The sequence below is a fragment of the Phoenix dactylifera genome, unplaced genomic scaffold, assembly GCF_009389715.1.
Source record: "Phoenix dactylifera cultivar Barhee BC4 unplaced genomic scaffold, palm_55x_up_171113_PBpolish2nd_filt_p 000613F, whole genome shotgun sequence".
Classification (NCBI taxonomy): domain Eukaryota; kingdom Viridiplantae; phylum Streptophyta; class Magnoliopsida; order Arecales; family Arecaceae; genus Phoenix; species Phoenix dactylifera.
Window position 1 is genome coordinate 48,079 of NW_024068009.1, and position 7,389 is coordinate 55,467.

Sequence of the window (7,389 nt, forward strand, 5' to 3'; positions counted from 1 at the left end):
ATCACCAAAGGTCTCCACATACCCCAACAGAAAAAGGTGGTGGTTTGACAATCGGTTGACAGCCAGCCATCAAAGGCATGTAAAAATTATGAAATTAAACTAGTGGCTATGATGTAAACATTTCTATAAAAGCCACAAAATAAGGGAAGAGCATCATAGTAGAAGTGACAGAAGACCATTTGGAACCAAAATGCCCTTATCAACCCCTAGCATCACTCAGTTACAAATAATACTAGAATATAATACATGACATTGTTTGTATTAAACAGAGAACCTTTTAAGCACAACTTAAAATGGAAATCAGTACATACAGGAATAAGAAAAGGCTTGTACACTTGGAAAATTCAATAAGCTCTCCAATGATGAAAGGTCCTTGTTTGCTGCAGTTCTTTAGTTTTTGAATGTGAGTTAATGGATTTTCTGGTCTTTCTTCTCTTCTCTCTCCTAAAGAGCAACGGATTATGGATTTCTATGGTTTCTATAAGATTAGGTAATTAGGATGCAGCAAGGTTCGCAATACCTATACTTACCACCCTGTGCTGGGTGTATCATACCATACTGATACTGGAGCAAGACTTGATATGGGGGGCTTACCGAATCTCGGTATGCCAAACCAACCCCTATATCGGATGTACCGATACTATACCAGCATTGTAGTGGGATGGGTTTCTGATCGAGATTGTGAACCTTGGGCTATAGAGACTACCTCCATATTTGATTAGAATATTTTATCCATGTATTTTTTTAGAGCTGACATGAATTGTATCTAAACCTATTCTCATAGGTTTAATCTGCAGGAGTGACCCCGTGTTCAGCAGCTCTGTAAATAACATTTCTTTTTCTGAACTTTATCTAATCCTTGGCTTTTTAAACCAACTTTACTCTTTATCCACCACTACTAACTCATTTTTGTCCTCTACCTTCCTTCTAAATACCCTAGTTGGCTCCTTTCTGTGAAATGCCCTACATCAAATAGAGATTCCTTACTGGAGCTGCTTGCTTGTTGTCTATTGCAAGCTGCATTTTCTTGACTTTGGACTCTTTTTGTTTAGGAGAGCCAAGAGGTGCATGAGGCAAGCAGTAAAAATGCAAATGCATGTGGAGGAGAATAGAGGATACTAAACAGAATTCATGAGAGCCCTAGGAGACTATAATTAAAGCAACATATTGGATAGTTTCCAACTCACCAAGCTGCACTATATAAGATTATTACATTTTTTAATAGTCTGTATGACCCACCTATTGCTGATAAATAAACAGTCAACAAGGGATTTTTCATAGTAATTTTTAACCAAGTGATGCTCTTTAGCATTGGCAAAAAGATAAGATGACTTTCTAACCCTATATTTATATTTCTAGTTCTATATCGTGGGAACCTATCTTTTATGGTTCTTTGGTTTTGAAATGCATTAATGAATTTTCTGTCTGTTTGCTATCCTTCTTTCTCCTAGAGTGCAGTAGATTTCGCTGCTTGCTGAAGGATTAGGTCATTAGCTATACAAGTAGCCCCTACCTTCAATTGTGAACTCGATCGAAATATTTTACTCATTTATTGCCTCAAATCTGATCTTGAATTAAATCTAACCTTGATACTTGTCATGAATACTATCATATCTGAAAAAAAGCAGACAATGTTATATTATTTAGAATGCTGGGAAATAAAGAGCGTGTAAGAACATTAGAGGGTATAAAAATGAGACTGTCCTGATCATGGCTCTAGTATATCTTGGAAGGAGATGCTTAGAATAAAGAATAACGAATGCTTAATAGTTTGGAGTTGCATTAGCAGACATCAAAAGGACAGATACTATAAAGAAAGTATAAAGGAACTCACCTGCCATTCTTTTTTGATACAAAGGATTATAAGACTACGCTGACTTTATATTTAGCAGCAAACACAATTGCTTAAAAAACTGATAGGATATGTTTTACATGATGAAAATCACAAAGTAATATTAAGATGTTTAAAGCCAAAACTTCCTCAACTTCCAAGCATAAGTCCACTTTTCTAACCGAGATGTCATGAATCGGGAAAAAACTTCAGAAAATTCAAGGGAAGCAGGTAATGTACCAGCTCTAGAGAAACTCTCATGCAGCTGCTGTGGCTCCTTCAGCAGTGTAGAGAAAAATAAGCTCCAGTTAGTACAGCAGCTTCATACGGTAACATAAAATTTTTCCATCAAAATCTGTATGATGGAATAAGAGACTTTTCAAGCTGTCATTTTTCATTATATCGCATAATACAAAAGGAAAAAAAGGAAGGAATAATGAAGAAAAATGGAATGCAAAGAAGAACAAAATCCCTTGTTACCGGTCAAGAGAGGAACTGGAATCTTTCCTTGGATGGAGCAGGCATAAGCCCCCTGATTGTTATAAACCCTAATGCCAAGCCTATAGTCCCTATTTTTCAATAACCAAAATAGTAAATTTGAGGATTTGGGTACTTGGAGCATTACCCCCAATTTTTCATCAGCCTCCTCCATATCATATGAAATCTTTGAGAAGCCGTAGGAACAACTTATCAGAAGACCAGTAAAAAAAAATCAAAGAAACCTTCAAGAAAATTAAAATCTCGAAAAAAACAGAAATTGGAAAAAAGAAGAAGGGGAAGAGGAAGAGGAGGCTCAGATTCACAATTTACATTCCATAAACTCTCTGCAGCTAAACCAAAACGGGCACAAACGGTTGCCTGCAGAAAGGTAGCAGGCCATCCAAGATCGCCATCCCGTTAGACATACCCATCTTTCGCACAGCAATGCAGCAAAACCCTCGCCGAGGAATCATTACAGCCTCTTCATATAAACCTCAAAAAGAATTGCCGCTTTCCAAATTCGCAAAACATAGAAGAAGAAGAGCAGGAGAGAAGAAAGAGAGAGAGAGAGAGAGAGAAAGAAAGCACATCAGCATGGCCATTACCCAAGAAGAAGAAGAAAGAGAAGACCATCTAATCTTGGTAAAGAAAGCTAGCGAAAACTAGGGTTCGAAGGCTCAGAGGGATTCTTGAATCGACCGGAAGTTATCACCTTTTCTCGTCCTTCTGTAGCCTCTCCATCTAGCAGTGGCTCTAGATCGGTTGCCTGCGGAATAACAGACCTTCCATAGCTGCCTCGCCAGTGGCTGGAGAAGAAGGCATGCAAAGAAGAAGATAAGAAGAATAATAAACCCTGACGACTCACCCATCATCATCGCTTCCACGTATATACACAGAAGAAGAGGAGGAGGAGGAGAAGGAGGGAGGGAGAGAGAGGAGGTGCTAGGAGAGTAACCTCCTCTCCCGAGGAGAAAGCCAGCTAGGAGATGGGAACCGAGAACCTCAGAAGAAAGGGTAAGAGAGAAGAAGAAGAGCAAAAAAAGGGTGCCGCTTTCCGCATTCGTAAAACAGAGAACAAGAAGAAGAGCAAGAGAGAATAAAGCAAGAGAGAATAAAGCAAGAAAGAGAGAGAGAGAGAGAGAGAGAGAGAGAGAGAGAGAGAGAGAGAGAGAAAGCACAACGGCATGGCCATTACCCACCTGAAACAAGAACAACAACAAGAAAAAGAAAGAGAAGACCATGTAATCCTGATAAAGAAAAGGAACGAGAACTAGTGATCGGAGGCTCAGAGGGATTCTTGAATCGGAAGTTATCACCTTTTCTTCTCCTTGGGCCGCCTCTCCATCTAGCAAGGACTGCAGATCGGTTGCCTGCGAACCACAGACCTTCCAGAGCCGCCTCGCCGATCGCTAGAGAAGAAGAGGCGAAGAAGAATAATAACCCTTGCGACTCACCCACCATCATCGCCTCAATATATATATATACACACACACAGAGAGAGACAAGGAGAAGGCGGACGGGGGAGGGAGAGAGAGAGAGGTGGTAGAAGAGTAACAGAGAACCCTCCATGGATGATTGCCTAATCCCTCGAGGAGAAATTGACCTCCAGTAAGAACAGATGACCCATGACTTCTAAGGCGATCTACAAGCCAAATTTCATACCACACTATTTTTTATCTATATGACTGATTAGACAAGCCACCTTCTTTCCAACTCAAACCAGCGGTCCTCTCTCTCTCTCTCTCTCTCTCTCTCTCTTCTGGGCCCAAGAGATTCTGAAGCAGAGCACAGCTATGTGGAGCTCCTGTCATCATCTTCTTCTTCTTCTGGCACAAGAACATATCTGAGATAGCTCCCATTCATTAAAGAAACCATCTTGGGTCTGCTTCTCTGGCTTTCTTGCTGCTATACCTGTCCCGAGTTAAACCAAAAGCTTGAGAGCTCGGCGTTTGGGTTTCCTTCTGTTTTGCTCTGTCGTTTGAAGCCAAATCGATAGCTCATTCTCTTCTCCAACTTCTCTTCCAAACCTCGTCGACAGGATGATCACAGCTGCCGATCTCTACCACGTCCTCACGACGGTAGTCCCGCTCTACGTCGCCATGATCCTGGCCTATGGCTCTGTCAAATGGTGGAGGATATTCAGCCCCGACCAGTGCTCCGGCATCAACTGCTTCGTCGCGCTCTTCACCGTCCCCCTCCTCTCATTCCACTTCATCTCCACCAACAACCCATACGCCATGAACTACCGCTTCATCGCTGGTCACGGGTCGACCCGACTCGGAGGAGGCGCTCGGAAGAGGCGGCGCTCGGAATGGCGATAGGGACTCGGGAGAAGAAAACTCTGGCGCTGTGATTCCAATTTATAACGCTCCATTTCGGGTTCGGCTCTTCAGTTCGGGTCGGAATCGGGTCCAGAGTCAGTAAATTCGAAATAAATCCAAAAAAAATAATGGGCCAGGTAGGATCGAATCCAGATTTCGTAAAATCAGATCCGACCTAAAAAATGGCTTAGGTCTAATTGTAGAACCCAATCCAAAAAATAGTTTGGATCCAATTTTAAAACTCGATTCAGGCTTGCAGATTTTAAAATTTAAATTTGGTTGGGACTACAGAGTCGAATCGGATCGATCTGAGCCGATCCATTTGCAGCCTTAGCTTGGAGAGAACCCGTTCTCCGATCTCTCAAAGGGGGATGACTCTTTATATAGCGCGCCTGCCTGTGTCCCTTTATAAAATATTTGAGCCATTATATTGAAGCCAGGGCTTGCTTACGTCTTAACCAAGGTATTTATTTTTCACTTCTTGGTTTGTACAGAAGGTGGGACAACATGTTTGTATTGTAATTAATATTTAATCAAAATTTTTACTATGAGATTTATTTATTAATGGAACAGATGGGATGATGATATTCTTTGTCCCATATTGAGTACGTCATGATTAAAAAAAGCCATTGGCAGCAGAATTTTGCTATTTAATAACTATATTTCTAAAATGCATGTATTTGGTAAACAAACTACCTACCAAGTTAGAATTATTTGAAATGCCCAAAAAATTAATATGTTTGAAATTTATAATTTATCTAATCAATAATATAATTAAAATTAAATTGAATTACAAAAGGTTTAGTTAAGGCATGTGGCTTTTATTCCTTTCACCTAAAGATGAATGTAGAAACAACAATTTCAACTCATAACAAATTTGAGAATAGGATCAAAATACAAGAATCAAACTGTCTAATATCTACAAGATAACTTTGCATCTATTTTTAATAAAATATCAATATGTTGTATGAATATGATATCGACAATAAATCTTATGGAATCCATTTGATATACTAATATATTTTATCATATCTAATATAACAGATATAAAGTGCTCTTCTCAGTTCTACCAAATTCAAAAGTTTTTGCTGTGCAAATGCCTCGGAAGAATTGGAATTAGGCTTACCCGCAAAACATGTTCTAGATTAAATTAGTCGGAGTAACAAAATGTGATTGTTAAAGCATGAGTTTTCCAAGCTCTGAAGTTCCAATGATTGTTATCTATTTCTCATTGAAAAATCTTCCTAAGTATCCATGGAAAGAATGAAATTTGATTGGTTGCTAATTTGTGTTAATCCATCTATAGGGAAAATCAAAAAGTGAAATTTAGGAAGAACTTTGTTGCTTAAAATGACTATATTTATCTATGAGAACAATGTGTTATAGGGTTGTTCATGTGTGTTGATCTTATGGAATGAAATTAAAATGAGCATTCTGACAAAAAGGCAAATATTCTTATGGAAAGTTGGAGTGGGAAATTATAGGATCTGAATTAACAAACTATTTTGGACACAATAGCAGGAATGGAGGAGCAAAAATAGGAACATATAAAGGGAATTCATGGCGGGCCCTGAAATGCATTAATAGCAACATTTAATTAGGTTTGAAACCATTGTAGTTCCATATCTCATATAGAGAACGCAAATCATTTGCAGATCTCAATATGGAAAAAAATAAAGTGGCCCAAAATATAATTGAAGTGTTAGTCAAGGACTTTGTTTTCATTTCACACGTTTCTTGGACAATGTCAAGCCTACTTCAAACTTTATTAAGACAGATGATGCTAGAAGCCATGCGGAGTGCTACTTACTGTCTTAATGGAACTTAAGTGCACATTGGCTAGATAATGATCTCCTTTTATTATCGAAATAAACTTGGAGCAGTTTCGGAAATTAAAGATTCTTAGCACAAAAAAGAGTCAAAAAATCTTAATTTTCCACTTCAAAGGACTACAAAGTCAAGATGAAAAAACAAAGAGTGAATGTAATTAAATAACTAGCCAAGGACTTGTTACGAGTTTCACATTTCACCAAGATTCTTAGATCCTATGATATTCATCATCCGAGTGAGTGTCTGAGACTAAAATGCATCGAGATTTTAAGATACATCGAGATTTTAATCTATCTCTGCCGATATGTCAGAAAGTTTCGGGGAAGCCCAAATTCTCGGAGATCTAACTTGGGATCGAGTTATTAAATGACAACCAAAATAAAAGGTAACTTAGGATTATCAACTAGTTTTAAACATTACTTTTGAGTTTCATTAATTAAACAATTTATTTAATAAAACTTATAGAAAATATAATTATATATACATTGGCTATATCGTATTGGTGGGACTCTAATATTGATGCAAAATGAGATATTGGTAGAAAAAAAATCTTGCATTTTACATATTCTCCAGGATAACTAACAAATTTCGCTTGACTACAAAGTATTCATGACAAGACACTATCAAGGTATTAAACTCTCTAGTATTAAAGTGAGTGCCCACCTAAAATTTTCCAATATGACATTAGTAGCAGTTTAACATGCATTGTTGGCCATTATAATGGAAAATAAGTGCACAATAATGGCAATATTCAGATAGAACAGCCCTAACAATTACAGATCTTTTATTTCACGTCACTTAGGCATCGCAAGCAACATAAGGTGGCCTAAAAATAATAAAATTATCAGAGAGGGACTTCGCTTAAATTTTAGACTCACAACTTTCGTGTGCTGAATGCGCGCGTGACCCGGACTCCATCACACATGA